The sequence below is a fragment of the Mus caroli genome, chromosome 6 (assembly GCF_900094665.2).
Source record: "Mus caroli chromosome 6, CAROLI_EIJ_v1.1, whole genome shotgun sequence".
NCBI lineage: Eukaryota > Metazoa > Chordata > Mammalia > Rodentia > Muridae > Mus > Mus caroli.
Genome location: NC_034575.1, coordinates 123949935 through 123967970, shown reverse-complemented (window position 1 = coordinate 123967970; position 18036 = coordinate 123949935). Strand labels below are relative to the sequence as shown.

General features: G+C 41.7%; 1 pseudogene; it reads left to right on the top strand.

Annotated features, from left to right (window-relative positions):
* The first annotated feature begins 8200 nt into the window (after positions 1-8200).
* Positions 8201-9751, top strand: LOC110296692 (annotated as a pseudogene).
* Positions 9752-18036: the final 8285 nt, after the last annotated feature.

The window sequence follows — 18036 nt, the reverse complement described above, 5'->3', positions numbered from 1 at the left end:
AAATCTAGGGAATTGTATGGAGTATGATGTAATGGCTGGATGTAGTATAACTATGTAGCAGTGTAGCTACATTGGACTCTGAGATGACCTTAACTGGCAACCACTCAGGACAAAGCAGAAAGACCATAGTGTTACACTGCTCTAATAGATTTCATGTGAAATATATTTTCCATGTTTAAGTCATTTCATTATGGAATGACACAATACTGTTTTTGGAATTAGCAGCCAAACTTAATTCTATCCCATGACAGTATTCAATCTGGTAACAAATTTGGAGACAAATGGCAAAAGGAGATGATATGATGATAATGATGATGGCAAGAATGATGACTACAATACCTACCTACACCTTTTGAGACAAAACTTGCCATCCTGTCTCAGCCTTCGAAAGGCTTCCATTACAGGCATTCACCGCCACGCTCTGCTCGTCCTTGCACTTTACAGTTTACAAAGCCCTTCTAAAACATTTTCTAGCTTGATGTCCACAGCTGTACTGTGTTCTTGCAGACATTCTTTTTATGGATGAGGAGGCTGGAAGATCAGTGACTAATCTCAGTGAGCATCATGGTCTCAGCATGTAATGTCCCTGTAGGCCCATGTGTTTGAACACTTGGTCCCTAGCTAGTGCCACTGTTCTGGAAGGTTGCAGAGCTTTGCTGGCAGTAGTATCCTAAAGCCAAGGCTTGAGAGTTGCAGGCCAGCACAGTTCCCTGTGTCCTAATCTACCTAGAGATGATCGAACTGTGCCACCACCCTTGGAGTGAGCAGGTCCTGTTACCATATCTCCCATAATACCCTGTGTTCCCTCAAACAATACCTTGCTTCTCTTTGGTATTTTATCACAGTGGCCAGAAAACTTACACACCTAGAAAATACACTGCAGACCTTCTGCCTCCCTTGGCACCTCTGCCCGCTCTCAGGAAAGCAGTCAGGCTGATAGTGGGTGGTCAGGATTTGCCTGAAGCTGGGTGAGAGACTGCAAAGCCCAGCAGGGATACAATGTAGAGGTGGGAATAGTTCATTTGTGGAGCACTAGCCTAGCATATATGACCCTGGCTTGCATCCAGGAAAACAAAACAGAAAATTAAAACAAGATGAAGAAAACTTTTTGTTGTTGGTTTTTGTTTTGGTACAGGAAACACCTTGTATGTAAAGGAATTCTGCTGTTAAGGATGATATGGTGGCCAGGAGGCTGTGGAGCTATTAGAGAAGGCAACAGCGAATGAACAGCTCCATTGGAGGGAAATGTGTTTGCCAGTTTCCAGACACGGGAGCCCATTCTAGAAGGAAGCAAGAGTCCTCAGATGATTAGCCAGAGTCTGCTGAGTGTCCTGAGACCTTTTATTAATTTATTTTTCAGGCCAAGCTGGGAGTTAGAACATTGGCACAATATTTTCATTCTACCTTTCCCCTTTAGTTACATTGTTTTGAGACAGGATTTCATATAGCTTAGGTTGGCTTTAAACTCACAATTTAGTGGAGGATGACCTTTAACCTTGACCCTTTCAAAGACTGGGATTATAAATATGTGCTACCACCCTTGCCTTCAGTGATGACTTCTTTCTAGTCTTGAAATCCGCCTGAGACCTGACAGTGACACAGGGCTGGTGTATGCCAGCTCATTGGCGACAGTGCACAAGACCTAGTCCTGGCTTCAGGCTGCTTACCCAGGTTCTCACTCCCCTTGCAGATGGCCCTATGTCTTCTACCTCCACATGCTGTTTTTCCAGGTTCTGCTCTGAGGAGCAAGAAGCCCTAGAAATCCCATTCTGTCCAGCCCTCCATGGTCCCTGTAACCTTGAGTGGCCCATCTCTGCTTGGCTCGGGAGGCACATTAAAGCAAGCCTGGAATGCCTCCGCCCAGTTGGCCTCGCCCCTCCCAGCTGTGATCTACCCACTTGCTCTGTCTCTTCATCTCTGGTCTGGGATTCCTGGCTGTGCTCCCTGGCTTTGATATTTGTCTCTGAGTTTTCTGGTTTGGCAACTCACCATATTTCCCTGTGACTTTGGGGTGTGGGGTCCTGGATTTTGTTGGTTAGCCTTCTGCTGTGTCCTCTGCTCTGATTTTATGTACCTACTTGGCCCTTCATGAGGAACATTCTCTCTGGTTTGGGCACTGCCAAGTCCTACGGCTAAGCTAGGATTGAAAGTGGCCTTGCAGTGGCCTGTGGTACCCAAGTTCTGTCCCTGGCTGTAGTTGACCCTTGAGGGAGACACAAGGCACATCCCAATAGCCATTTCTGATTGTTCAGGAAGGCTCTACTCTCTCTAGCTGCTAACGATGCGGCTGAGAAGAAAACCAAAACCCCTGCCCTCAAAGAGCATTTGCACAGAAGTCACAAAGTCTAGCCTATTAAGTTCACTCATAAATGGCAGCCATTGAATCCATCCCCTAATTTTGGGGTCTGTTCTCTATTAGAAGACAGCAACACACAATCAGTAAATGAAGTGAGCCAGGAATGACAGCAGTCCTAAGATCTTAGATGAAGGTCCAGCTGTTGTGCTCCATGGGCAGTGATGGGATTGAGCTGAGGGCAATTCCTGGTGGGAAAGAGCCTGCATGCACCCAGGTGGTCACTGAGAAAGAGTGGCCACTTCCGGGTGGGGCTTGTGCTTGTGTGACCTGGGAACTCTGGAGCTCTAAGGTCTTGCTGACAGTTTTGGGACTTTACACTACCAGGTGATTCCTAAGCATGTTAAAGTTTGAGAAGTCACTGGGTTGGACTTTTTCACCAATTCCAGAGGCAACTCTACTCCCAGGCTATGATGATAATTTTTGGTGATTTCTTCTTCTCAATGAAGCAGGTGATTGGGATGGAATACAAGTGCCTACTGTCCCTGGGAAAAGGTCTGTAGTCGAACAGCATAGTCATTGCTGTGAAATTACTTTTTCTTTTTAGAAAGAGATAACAGGGGCTGCAGAGATGGCTCAGTGCTGCCTTTGCAGAGAACCTAGTTCAGTTCCCAGCACCTACTTGGCAACTCTTAGCCACTTGCAACTCCAGTTTCAGGGGATCAAGTCATCTCTTCTCCCATGGACATTGTATGTATGTGGTGCACATGTATGCATGCAGCAACACACGCATACAGAGAATGAAGGTAGTAAGAAAAATCTTTTAAAAGATAACAATAAGAAAATGAATGTAAGAAAATTCCAAAAAGTTGCTTTGATATATAATCCTTTTGCTTGTTTTTCTATAAGAGAATAGAATGTAATGTAGCTTACCTAAACAAGTTCATGATTCTAATTGGCCTGCCTCCATTTCCAGTGTGTTAGGCAAATAGTATGGTGCTTTGCTATTCATAATCTTTTCAATTGTCCACATTTCAAAAAATCACATCATATATATGGGTATTGTGTCTTCATGGATGCCTGTGCACCACATGCATGCAGTGCCCTCAGAGGCCCGTCGAGGGCATCAGATAGCCTGGAATTAGAGTTATAGACAGTTAGGATCTGACATTTGTGTGTTGGGATTCAAACCCCAGTTATCTGGAAGAAATGCTAGGGCTCTTACCTACTGGGCCACATCTCCGATTTCCTTTCCCTTTTTTTTTTTTTTTTTAAAGTCTTACTCTATTGCTCATGAAAATCTCATTCTCTTGAGAATTGAAAAAAAAAAAAAAAAGCCAACAGGTCTGACTCCACTGTATCCTTTTGTAATCTAAAATTATCAGCAGGGTTTTTAATGTCTAAAGAGAAGTTTTTTTCCATGGGAAAGAATACTTGAAGATCTTTGTCTATTTACTCATTTTGAACAAATGAAGGACTAGTTTTGTTGGGTTCAGCTTGCACACCATGTTACTTTGTGTATCAAGCTAGTGTTGTTATGTTGTCTCCTTCGTTTGCTCGTTGATTGATGCTCAGTTACCTCACAGGTCCTCTCAGAGTTTAATATCACTTACAAGCTTAATTAAATTAGCTTAGACCACAGAAACTAATTAAACAGCTGGGCATGGTGGAGCACAGCTTTAATTCCAGCACTGGGACACTAATGAGTTCTACACCAGCCTTGATTACAGTGCCAAATCCTATCTCAAAAATCAAAAGAAAACAAAAATTTAAGAGAAGAAGGATAAATATAAAATTTAGCATTTTAATCATTTACTATCTAACCTGTTATCTTAGGATTTTATTGCTATGAAGAGACACCATGACCAAGACAACTCTTATAAAAGGACAGCATTTAATTGGTGCTGGATTACAGGTTCAGAGGTTCAGTCCATTGTCATCATGGCAGGAAGCATGGTAGTATACAGGTAGAAATGATGCTGGAGGAGAAGAGAGTTCTACATCTTTATCCAAAGGCAGCCAGGAGGAGACTGGAATTCTACACTGGGTGGAACGTAAGTATAGGAGACCTCTAAGCCCAACCCTACGGTACAACACTTAGTCCAACAAGGTCACACCTCCTAATAGTGCCATTCCTCAGGGCCAAGCATTCAAACACATGAGTCTATGGGGGCCAAACCTATTCAAACCACTACATCTGTCTAAAGCTGACTTGAAAATCTAACAGAATCTTCTACATTCAACATTTAACACTAAATTAACTTAATACTAATCAAGTTTTGAAATAATTTTAGGAAAAGAGTGCTATGCCAATTAATTTGAAAATTTAGAGAAAATAGACAATTTCTTAGAAAATATAACCTACCAAAATCAAATAGAGGGGTAAAGGAGCATTTACATAGCCACTGGAGAGTAAATAGGGAGTCATAGAGTTTCCCCCAAAAGAAAGCACCAGAAACAGGTATCTTTCCAGAAAATTCTGCCATACATCCAAGAAACATGAACCCACTAGGAAAATAGCTCATTGGTAAAGCCTGTGTGAGATTCTGAGTTCATTCCTATGAACACACACACACACACACACACACACAGACACACACAGTGAAGGAGAGAAACAAAGTCAGACACATGGATCCAAATTATTACAAACTTTTGAGTAAATAACCCCAGGAGACTTTACTAGACTGGGAATCTTTGATGCTAAAACAGAAAAATAAAAGCTAGGTGTAGGGTTACATGATTGTAATCTCAGCAATGTGGAAGCTGAGGCAGGAGAATCTCAAGTTCAAATCCAGTCTGGGTACCATAGCAAGATTAAGGCCAACATAGGCTACATAAGAACATCCTGTCACAAACAAAAAAGTAGACAGATAATAAAGTAGGGGAAAGCCAGGAACATGTTGATGTGATTCAACAAAACATGCAAATGTAGAACAAAATCAAACAATGGTTTAAGAAGAAATATGATCACTTTCCAGGTCTTCCTGGGATCCAGGGCTGATCGTGTTAGATTAAAAGGGGAAAATGATACAGTTGTCTCAAAGAGGGGAAAAATAACCCTGAACAAATGTAAACATCCATTAATAATTTAAACAAAACAGAAACAAAATCTCTCTAGGTAGGATTATATGGGAAATTTATTGACCTAATAAAACCTACAGTGGGTGGATAAATAGCCAGAAGATCCCTTTCAACATCAAGAAGAAGAGATGAGGGCTGTGCTGAGGCTAAGCACCCTTAGAGAGGTGCCAGCCAGAGCAGCTAACCAAAGAACATGTGTCTAAGAACTAGAAACATGATTCTGCAGGGCTTGGACCATGCAAGAGAAGGTGCTATGGGTCTGTGGTCCTTCAGAGATTCACAATTCTGACTCAAGTTTGCTTTCAGTAAATAAGAGGCATTTGTATTAAAAGACTGACCAGAGCCAACAAAGAGAATTCTCTAGATAAGGCCAGGGCTATTGCTAAAGGATTATATGGCAAAACCTACAAAGTAACAATTTTGGGAAGCCAAGGTAACTCATATCTTCTCCCAGAGCAGGCAAGACTTGATTTAGTAACAAAGTCCAACAGATGCCTCAGACATGCAAGCCAGCAGGCAGTTTGTAAAAGGCAGAACTAAACCATTAGCCTGTTTAATCTTGTGACGCATCACTTTGTAGGAATAGCTGTGGCACTGAAATATTTTGCAATATTCAGCTTTTTTTTTTAAAGAGTACCTCAACGGTACCAGGAAGTGGTCCATCTCAGGCTACCTGACAGGGTACATTCAAGACAGAGTAATTTCCTCAGGGCTTATGCAACCTAAAAACAATTTTGTTTTTACAAGCCTAGCACAATAAATGTATCCTCTAAACAATGCTTGCCATCACAAAGGCAGCCCTGCTAGGTTATTCAGCAATGTAAAACCAATGTGGTAGTTTCAAGTTTTTTTCTTGGAATGGGAACAAACCCGTCAAAGGTGTAATTAGAAAGAAGAGAAAGAAGCCTGGTACAAACAAAATGATACCTGGGGAAATAACAATCACAAGAAATTCAAACCTTTTACAGAAAAAAAATACATTTTTTCCTTACAGTAAATCATTGGTATAGATATATGTGAACATTTTGTTAATATTTTCAGTGGAAAAAAACAAACAGTATGTGTCTCAATTCTTTTCTCACATTTTTGTAAAAATATCTTCATACCTTTGAGAATAGATCAAAGATATGCTCAAGGTGGGGGGTGGGGGTGAGGCTGAAATGGACCAGAGGGTAAAGTGCTTGCTGTTTAATCATGGTGGCTGGAGTTCAGATTCCAGGACCCACAGAAAACACCCACCTCTGTAACTACAGCTGCAGTTGAATTCTTCCTACTGTTTTCTAGGGAGGAGTTAAGGGCTTGTGTTATTGGTAGGATTGTAACTGAAGTAGTGATGTATCTTTCTCAATGGATCTTACTGACAATGGTGAGATTTTATTTATTCTCTTTGGGCTTGATCCTTGGTAAATTCGTACCAGTTTCGCAAGTTTCCTCCAATACTGAAACACTGAACCATTCCACCCTTCATTGCCTATGAAAGGAAGCCCCTCAGGCAGGAAGGCAACAAAAGATCTCAAAATGGTCCCTGAAATTGATCAGATTCACTAGTCTCCTTCCCTGCCAGAGAGCAGTAAAAGCTGAGACTCCCTCACAGATGTAAGGAAGCTGAGCTGCAAAGAAGACTCTCAAAAGAGCCACCCTCATACCAGCTGTCTGCAAGAAGTCCAGACCAACTGAGGCACCTGGAAAGGACATTCTTGAGCCCTTTTATCCATCTACAGGTAGTGCACTTTCTCCAGGTTCGCAGCTTTTGTGAGCTGTCACTTATGCTGGGGTAGGCTTTGGCAATGCATCTGTTTTTGAGTCATTTCTGCTCCTGTAAGTAACCCCTCACTCATATTCCTATATGTAACCCCAATAAAATTTATTGGTTCACCAAGTAGGACTTTGGTGGTATAGGCACTTTGGTCTGTCCTGGGCTCCTTATGCAGAAGAGAAACAAATTTTGTCACACAACACTACCTACTAGGTTTTATAACTGTAAAATTCTATTTATTCTTTGTAATTAGCAAGCATATTGTGTGTGAGAAGATATTTAGAAGGGCACTTAAATGTCTATAATTGACCATGATGGGACAGTTTCCTAAAAGACAAATGGTCCTAGTCAGGACCAGCTGAACGATGCTGAGAGGATTTAGGTAACCCTGTGCTCTGCTGAAGAACTGAGCTATGTATCAATACATTCAAACTTCCTACTCGGGCAAGGGAGTGCTTTGAAACCCTGGACCAAGTTGGGGTTGGGGAGGGCTTCCACCCTCCAAAACCTTTGCTTACTGTTCTTTCAGGTGACATCACACCCAGCCATGGAACCTTGAAGGCTGTGNCTAGGGGCAACCCTGTGAGTTAAACATCATTCGTGAGGTTGCCTATGAAGTGTTAGCTGCTGGGTTTAGGCCTGGTGTCTTACTCGTGATTAACTAGGACGATCAGTCTGACTTAGAAGTGTTGGATATTTAGCTTGTTACAGCAGCCAAGAAGGATACTTCTGAGGAAGTATTCTTAGAACTCCTCTGAGTTTTCCAGAGTGGACCCTGGTGAACTGCCAACCTCTGACTATTCACCAATCAGTCTCTGATATTGACAGCTTAATTATCTCCATTCTTTGACTGACCCTGACCTGCAAAGTCAACTGTTTATAAAGGAGCCTCATAGGTTTGTGACCTTGGACCAACCATCTACTGGAAGAAGTGATTCTTCAGACATCAGAGTGAACGACCCAAGAGTACCCACCTGGAGCCAGGCATAAGGTTGCTTTCGCTTGGAAATTAGAAAGGCAGTACTATACCGGAATCAACACCATCGAAAAAGCAGTCCAAGCAGTTGTACATGTGGCAACCTAAACAGCCTGGGTTGGAGTTGAAGCCCGAAGCTTCAGGAAAAGGGCAAAAATGCAAATGCCAGGATGAAAGTGGGGCAGAGATAGAGTCTGAAGCTTTGGGACAAGGTCCAAAAAGGAAATGCCAGGATGGAACAGGGATGGTATTTAAAGAGCCTGGCAAGGCTCAGAAGAAGACCCCTCAGGAGCCTCAAGACCTAGAGCTCCCAAAAGAACAGCCTAGCAAGGGTCAGGTACGGAAACCCCAGGGAGAGACTCAAAAACAACTAAAACCCCTAGAGTTGACCGAAGGACCTCCAGAGCAGGCTGTAACTGGGAGGAAGCCTGCTGATGGTGGCAAGGGTCGCAAGCGGCCCTATTCTGTCATAGAAGAAAAGGAACAAAGCCCCCAAAAGGAAAAGTACAGAAGGTTGCTTCAACACCTTCAGTGTGACCAAGATGTGAGGTCAGACCCACACAGGCCTCACCCATTCCTTACAAACACCTGGAAGATCAAAGTGGGCGAGTCAGGAGACAGTCATGGATCAGAAACAACTCAGAGAGATAGAGAACCATCTACTGTTGTGGCTCTAAAAGAACGTCTTTCACCAGAGGAGAGAGAGAAGTGGTGTTCTGAGGAGAAATCTGTTACAGAGAAGAAAGATTGCATAAAGGGTGAAGGAAGAAGGGGGAACAGCTTGGAGCCTGATTTACCGGGAACACGGCGTCAGATCATCCTGGATAGTGGCAGAGGCAATAGCTTACTCCCCAACAAGGTGGCAGTACTTGTGGCAGAGGAAAAAGCCTATTACAGACCAAGGAAAGGACAGAGAAATGGATCAAATCCTTGATATTACAGAGGACATGGAGAAGGAAATTGAGAATGCACTGGGTCCAGGACCCCAAGAGGAAATCCTGAGTTCCAGATTCAAGTTGCAAATCACCAGAGGAGATATCCAGACCCTGGAGAACGGTCAGTGGCTCAGTGATGAGGTCATCAATTTCTACATGAACCTTCTGGTTGAAAGAAATGAAAACCAAGGCTACCTGGCTCTGCATGTCTTTAGCACTTTCTTTTACCCCAAGCTAAAGCATAGTGGTTACAGTTCTGTGAAAAGGTGGACTCGCGGCATCAACCTCTTTGAGAAAGAACTCATCTTGGTGCCTATTCACCAGAGGTTACATTGGAGCCTGGTGGTAATCGATTTAAGAAAACAAAGTATTGCATACCTCGATTCCATGGGACAGACAGGGAAGTCTATCTGTGAGACCATCTTCCAATATTTACAAAATGAGAGCAAGACACGCAGGAACATTGAGCTGGACCCTTTGGAGTGGAAGCAGTACAGTGTGACATCAGAGGAGATTCCTCTGCAACTGAATGGGAGTGACTGTGGAATGTTTACCTGTAAATATGCAGATTGCATCGCTAGGGACCAGCCTGTGACCTTTTCTCAGCAACACATGCCCACCTTCAGGAAGAGGATGGTCTGGGAAATCCTGCACAGTCACTTACTGTAACAACACCCACCTGGTTGCTATGGTCCCCATCCCTGTTCTTTTCCATCACTGTTTCTAATATACATCAGGTAGGATGAGTTGAAGAGATTTAAAACAGGTACTGAGCTGTCTCACTGGATGAAGCCCACTCTCTTCAACATAGTCCTCAGGTGGGATGTGAGACTGATGCCCTAATGCCATCTCTAGGATGCATGCAACTATTGCAAGCTTAGAAACTGCTGCTGCCCAATCCACAAGAGACCACGTGTTCAAGAAATACTGTTTCAATGCTGGAATTAAATGAATTCATGTTTTTTGTTTTATTTTGCTTTTTTTTTACTTGCTTTTTTTGTTTTTGTTTGTGTGTGTGTGTGGGTTTTTTTGTTTGTTTGTTTTGTTTCTTTAATGTTCATTAAGTTTTGGGTTTTTTGGTCTCTTTTTCTGTTTTTTTGTTTTCTTTTTTGTTTTTTTTTTTGTTTGTGTTTTGTTTTGTTTTGGTGTTGTTTTTGCTTTTTATTTTTTTGTTTTGCATTTTGTCTGATTTCTTGTTTTTTGTGGTTTTGGTTTTTCGTTTGTGTTTTGTTTATTTTTTTGTTTTTTGTTTTCCCTTTTTTGTTTGTGCTTTTTTGTTTGTTGTTTTTTGTTTGTGTTTTGTGTTTTGGTTCCTTTTGTTTCTGGTTTTGTTTTTGTTTTATGTTGCCTTTTTTATATTTGTGGTTTTGTTGTTTGTGTTTTTGGTTTTGTTGTTTGTTTGTGTTTTTGGTTTTGTTGTTTGTTTTGTTTTTTGTTCTTTATGTCTGTTTTTGTTTGTTTTTTTGTTTTGTTTTATTTTTGTCTTCCTGACCCCACTCCACTGATTGTTTTCCTTAACTCACTTGCAAACCTTGGCCATTGTCATTTCCCATCCTCTAGTCCTTGTTTGAAGTGTCTATTTCTGAAAGGAATGCCCATCACAGTGCCGTTTCCTGTTGAAGATCAGGAGGGACAGCAGGAAGAGGCAGAAGCCCTTCACTAGCATCTCTAATGCTGGACTGTATGCTGTTAAATTGAAGCAGAGAATAGTGGTCTTTTTTTTTTTTTAATGTTTTCTTATTTTTTTTAAAGCTTGAAGATAGTATGAGAAATGGAAATGAGTTGCAGAGACTGGTGCTGTTCTGCACCACTGTACTCTGCTGGACATGGACAGGATGTAGAACTGCAGTCAAGCTACTGACTGGACTCCAGGACCAGTAAGAAAAGCACCATGGTCATTTAAAGACTCATCCTTTCCCAGACCTGCCTTAGTTTTGGAAGTTGATTTGAAGCAACTATAATGGCAAATGTCCATTTCTATCTCAGGTCTCATTGAATACAAACCCCATCTATTGCTGTATTGAATTGTTATTTTTTTTTGAAAAGTTCTATTCAATTTAAATTTTTTTCTTAAAAAGTTTTGGCATATATTAAGGTGAAATTGAGATTTTTTTGCTCATGAGATTAATATTCCCACTGTGCATAATTGGGGATTTAGTATTTACAGTTGAAACCGCCAGTTATGTAATAATCTATTTTACATGTGATAGTTTGTATTTAACTTTTTTATTCGTTATCTTATGGTTGTGTTTATGAAATTTTTACTTAATAAAGTTTAAAGTTATTTAAACATTTCCAAGATCTGGTGTCTCCTGTTTCTTTTATGGCATACTAATGAAGCCTGGTTTGTGAGGTGACCTAAGAAGCAGGTGTTGAGGGTGTGACTCACCAGCTTAAGCCTTAGATACATTGTGCCCGCCAGTGATTGTTACTCTGTCCTGGGCCTCTGCAGTGGAGTTGGAACGTTCCAGAGAGCATCCACTCCTTTATCGAGGGTTGTAGAGGGAGAATATATGTGCAGCTCAGTTGAGCAGTGTCCAACTGAGCTGTAGAGTGGGAGCAATGCTGAAACCTATTGATGTACATGGGACCACTTGTCATTGAAGCTACTCTGCATTACTGTAAATGGAAAGTCAGGCAGGTCGACTCTTGACTCCTGCCACAGACTGAGACTGACCCTGGAAAAGGAAACAGTGTCTTCATAGTTTGGCCCAGATTTAGGGAGAGAAAATGTCTCAATTCTCTTTTGTCTATAGCAGCTTGAGGATGTATAGAAAAGACAACACATAGTTGGGGGAATGGCTCAGTTGGCCAAGTACTTGCCAGTAAGTGTAAGGATCCAAGTTGCACCCAGGGCCCCATTAAGAGAAGCCATGATGGGTGGCCGTGAGCTGGAAGAGCCCAGGTCCTTTATGGCAGAGTGGTTTTCCATCTTATCTCCTTCCTCCTGCCCAACTCCTCCCTTGGGAATATGTTTTTTTTTTTCCTAATCAGCCATTCTTGCTTTTTCTGCAAGTAGAAGTCTGTAATTGATTCCTTGAGGACAGAATATCCTCAAAATCCTCTGGAAGGTCTTCTGAACCTTGCTATCATCCAATATCAGCAGTGTCTATTTTCAAATGCTTAATGTGTATGTGGAGAGATGGCTGACAAACCTGAATCTCTGTGGTAAATGGGAGAGATTACCCATGTATGGTGTGTGAGTCCTTGTGTTCAGCCCTCAGCACCTGCAAAAGGAAGACAAACAGAGTTTGGAAGGGTAATACATACATATTGAAGTTTTTTTTTATTGTTAAACTTGTAATTAATAAAAATTACATACTAAAGTTTTATCAAGAAAAAAATACAATATATCAATAGACATACCATGTAATATATAAGCACTTAATAACAAAATGAAGTAAGGCTTAAAACGAGGGGAGGTGGTGGCTATAGAGATGGCTCAGCAATTAAGAACACTGACTGCTTTTCCAGAGGACAGGGGTTCAATTCTCAGCACCCACATGTCACAACTCTCTGTACCTCTAGTTCCACGAGATCTGACACCCTCACAAAGACATACATGCAGGCAAAACACAAACCAATGCTCATACAATAAAAATGAATTATAATTTAAAAAGGCTGATCATCATAAAATATTTCGAATCCAGTCACTTATCAAGAAAACACCAGAATAAATGTGTGTCTACACAAAACAGCATACACTGCGGAGACATTTGAGCTAAAAATGAGAAAATTACAAAGTCAAAGCACAAGAGTTTCTAAAGCAGAAAAATGGATCAGAAATTACAAAGAAGAGAGAGTGGTATATTTGGTGCTGCTTAGAAATTTAAAATTGATGTGTATCTAAAGACAAGCACTAAGCCAGGAGTGGTGGCAAACACCTTTAGTTCCAGCAGATCTAGGCAAGTCAGACTTTGAGGCCAGCCTGTTGTACAGAGTGAGTTTCAGGGCAGCAAGAGCTATACAGGGAGATCCTGTCTTGAAAATTAAAAAACAATAACCAAAAAAACCCCCAAAAGACATGTAATTAAAAAGCAAACAATGAGCTGGTCAGATGGCTCAGCAGGTAAGAGCACTGACTGCTCTTCTGAAGGTCCTGAGTTCAATTCCCAGCACCCACATGGTGGCTCACAACCACCCATAATGAGATCTTAAGCCCTATTCTGGTGTGTCTGAAGACAACTACAGTGTACTTATTTATAACAATAAATAAATCTTTGGGCCAGAGCAAGTATGGACTGAGTGAGCAGGTTGAACCAGAGCGAGCAGAGGTCCTAAAGTAAATTCCCAACAACCAGATGAAGGCTCACATCCATCTGTACAGCTACAGTGCACTCATATACATAAAATAAATAAATAAATCTTAAAAAAGCAAACCATATCAAAATTCATAGCAACTGTGACTGAAAAATCTCTATTGTCATACAGTGAGGATGGAGATCTCATAAAACTCAGTAAAATGCTAAGACCTTCCCCTCCCTGAGACAATGAACAAAAATACATAATTGATGAGTAATATGTAAATAGTCTATAAGCATGGGAAAATATAAACAAAACCAGAACAAAGCAATGCTTTTCAACCTATACACAGATACGTGTTATCAAACACTTAAAACCATCTGTAGATTTATTTTCTGTGTAGAAGTGTTTTGGNTGCATGTATGTCTGTGTACCACGTGGATGACTGCTACCCTCACAAGTCAGAAGAGGGTGCTGGATCCCTTGGAACTGGAATTATGGGTAGCTGCCATCTGGTTCCCAGGTTCTGGGAACTAAACCTGGGTCCTGTGCAAGAGCCACAAGTGATTTTTAACTGTAGAGCCAATTCTTCAAGTCCTCCCCACCCCTGTCCTCCTCCAAGTAAATGATTTTCAAAGAATGCACTTGAAAATGCTAAGCTAAGGAACTGGGGATATAGTCTAGTGATAACATGCTTACCCAGCATGCATAGAGCCCTGGGATTGGTCCTCAGCCCACATGAACCAGGCTCAGCTGTGCATTCTCACAAGTTAAAGCAATCCTCAGGAACACAAGTCTGAAGCTAACCTGGGGTACATGTGTGTGTGTCTCTCTGAGTTTTTCCATTGGCAATAATACTGCTATTGAACCAAATACTGCCCACAGATCCAAAGTTAGTAGTGCCAAAAGCTGGAAGACACGAAGGATATTTTTACAGAAAGCATAAATGGCACAACTATGTTGTGATGCCACAAAAATAACTTAAATTGAGGTGATCTCTCATACCCTGTGTTACTGATGCCATTAACACTCTATTAGACCTACTAGAGGTGTCTAAATCGAGGTTATCTCTCATACCCTGTGTTGCCAATGCTATTAACACTCTATTAGACTACTAGAAGTGTTTAATATTTAAAATCCTGGCTATACCCCATGCCAAATGGCAGAGAGAGAACATCTGGATTGTTGGACTGAAAGACCTGATAGCCAAAAATCTGTCAGGGTATTCCAATAACCAAGAAACATCTGGAAACCTGCAACATCTCTATTCCCAGGATAAGTCCCTGAGAGCCTCTCCATTGAAACCAAAGACTGAAATTCTATTAATAGCACCATCTGTGCAAGACAGCACTGAGGCCTGGCAGCTTAAGAGACCCATGGATGGGTACCTTCAGTGGGACACAAAGCTGTAGCTTTAAAATGTTTGTGGATGTTCCACTCCACAGGGAGCATGTAGCAGACAGCCAAGCTCAGTAAGAAGATGAAGTTTCCAAACAGCAGTTGTATTCCAGATGGCTCGGTTCCTTCACAGGACGACTCATCATGTTCATGTGGTGTGCCATTCGATGTAGCTGGCCTTCAGTAAAGGCAATGCAGTCTTTGGAAGAGCAAAGTGGACCTGGAAGAGAAGACATGATGTTACATTTATGATTGGCATGCTCGAAGAAGCTTGGAGTCTCTGTGAGAAGTCAGACATGGCAGCAATGAGTGGAGTCCCAGGATTGGGAGGCAGAGATATGGTCAGACAACCTAGTCAGTCAGTGAGCTCCAGGTTCAGTGCACAAGGCAAACAAACATACACTCAGGCCACACACATGAGATAAAAACAAATAAATCTTTAGAAGCAAAAAGCAAGATGAAATCTCAAAGAGGGAACAATTACATGTCTTGTAAAAGAGATTATTTTAAAGCAGGACATGGTGACCTCTGCCTCTAATCCCAGCTCTCAGGACAAAATAACAAAAATGAAATGAAAGAAAACCGGGCTACTGAGATGGCCTAGCAGTTAAGAACGCTTGCTGCTCTTCTGGAGGATTCTGGTTCAGTTCCCAGCACCCACCTGCTCACTCACATCTGTCTTAAATCCAGCCCACGAGGAGCTGATGAGCTCTTCTGGACTCTATGTATAAACATATAGAGCGAGAAAACACCAGAAACATGAAAACCACAAATAAATTAAAAAATATGAAACAGGCTCAGAGGAGATGGCTCAGCAGTATTCACCCTTAACTGTACATTTTTGTGCAGTTTTACTCCATGTAATGAAAATGTTCTACTGTAGATATCTATTCCTTTTCAATGAGGAACAACTATTAAAAAATGACTCAGCAAATGACTCTTTATTATATATCTTCTGCTTGGCCAACAACTTTGCCAAAATATGATCTCTGCTCCCTGATTAGGACACAAACATGCTTTCAAGTACAGAAAAGTGGGTACAATCTTCTGCTTGCTTACACAGATCAATACTCTCTGCAGTGCTCCCCCTGAGGATNTGCCAGTCACACTGTATGGGGTCCTTGGGAATAAAGCAAGGTCTGCAGCAGATCTTGCTTATGCAACATGCCTTAAATGCTATGTTTACTGCAGCTAGCAAACTAGGAAATCAGAGGAGCCTGTCAAAACCATTATGCAGCAGCTTTCCTTGAGATTTGTCCTGAAAAACCAAAAACAAACAAACAAACAAACAAACAAAAATAAATCTGCCTGCTTTGAAAATTCTTTTCCCTCTCATCATCAAAGTCAGATCTGGGTTCAAGGTTTGCATGCTCTAACTCTCGAGCAGTAATAGCCTGAAACCGATACACTCCAGCACCAGACATGCTTTGTCTACAAGGAATCTGCTTACTCAGCCCAGCCTTCGTGAGAGTTTATGTCATCATCTGACATTTGGAACAACGTTACTGTATGTTCATTGAAATCAAAATACCAAACTGACATGAGATAGATTGATGCTGGTTAAAACAAGAGATGAACTGTAAGTCGACCAGAGGCTTGTGAAGTTAGTATATTACAGTTAGACCAGAGGATGATGTAGTTAGCACATTACAGTTAGACCAGAGGTTGCTGTAGTTAGCATGTCACAGTTAGACCAGAGGCTGGTGCAGTTAGTATATTATAGTTAGACAAAAGGCTGGTGTAGTTAGCATTTTATAGTTAGACCAGAGGCTGTGGTACATAGCATATTATTGGTAGACCAGAGGCTGTGGTAGTTAGCATATTATAGTTAGACCAGCGGCTTATGTAGTTTGCATATTACAGTTAGACCAGAGGCTTGTGTAGTTAGCAGATTACAGTTAGAACAGAGACTGGTATATTTAGAATATAACAGTTAGACCAGAGGCTGGTGTAGTTAGCATATTACAGTTCGACCACTCAGACCTGCTGGGACCAGCAAGGCTGACCAAGGTGACTGTCAATCCTTCTCTGCTTTATTAAAGTTCTATGTGCATATTCTTTGCCTTTACAACTTGCAGTTCCCATCATGCACCTGACACCATGGCACATCAGCATCCTGACCCCATCAGTGTAGAAAAGAGAACTAAACCCTATTCTGAAAATCCCAAACCCATCCCTGGATTTCCCATCTTTCCTCACTTAACTCACTATTTTCCCCATTAACATTTTCCCATAAGTTGAGCTTCTGAAAATCCCAAGTTGCAACTCCTTCAGGAAACCTGAAACAGGCAGGGCAGAGGGAGTTGCATACTTTTAATCCCAATACTTGGGAGACAGAAGCAGACAGGTTTCTATACATTCAAAGTCAGCCTGGTCTACAGAAAAGTTCCAGGACAGCCAATGTTCCATGAAGAAGCCTCGGCTTGAAACATAGTTCCCCACCAAAAACAAACCTGATCCACCCTTGGGGTGGGATCCTTTGTCCTGTAACAGTCTTCACCCAAATTGCGAACTTTATCTGGTCTCTGAAGTCTTTCTTTGATGGAGACAGGGAATACTAGAAAGAGATTTCTATCTGGTTTCTAACTTTATGGTCTTCCCAGCCGACCCCACACATATACCATCTATGAAAAGTCACTGAAAGTACAGGGTCTAAAATGAAACAGTGAAAATAGCAATCTACAAAGGATACCCATAGCCTATTTTTTTTTCTGAAATGTGTATTTTCTGAAATGTGTATTTTGTTTGTTTGTTTGTTTGTTTGTTTGGGGCAGGGTGTCTTTATGTAGCCCTGGCTGTTCTGGAATAGTTATGTAGACCAGGTTGGCCTCTAACTCAGAGATCTGCCCGACTCTCCTGAGTGCTGGGATTAAAGTTGTGAACTATGACCAGCTTGCTGAGTTTTTTCTTTAAAAACTTGTTTATTTTTATTCCATATGCAATGATGTTTTGTCTGTTTGAGGGTGTCAGCTCCCCTGGAATTGCAAATATAGACAGCTGTGAGCTGCCATGTGAGTGCTGGGAATTGAACCCGGATCCTCTGGAAGAGCAGCCAGGGTTCTTAACCCTTGAACCACTCTGCAGCCCTGAAAGGTGTATATTTCATAATGGAATTACTGTAAACAGAGAACTGTCGTTACATCAAAGGTGTGTTGGTTCATAAGTGATGATCCCTAGATAAAAGGAGATGAAACAGACATCCAGCCTTCAGCGAGAAACAGAAAACCATCAGCTTGGTTACTGCGCCAACAGGCATGCACACCCTCATCCTTCTCCTCAGGGAATCCAGCAAAGCTTACCCACTTCCAGGTGAACCCGGGTCCAGTTCCCAGCACTCACGTTCAGCACACACCCC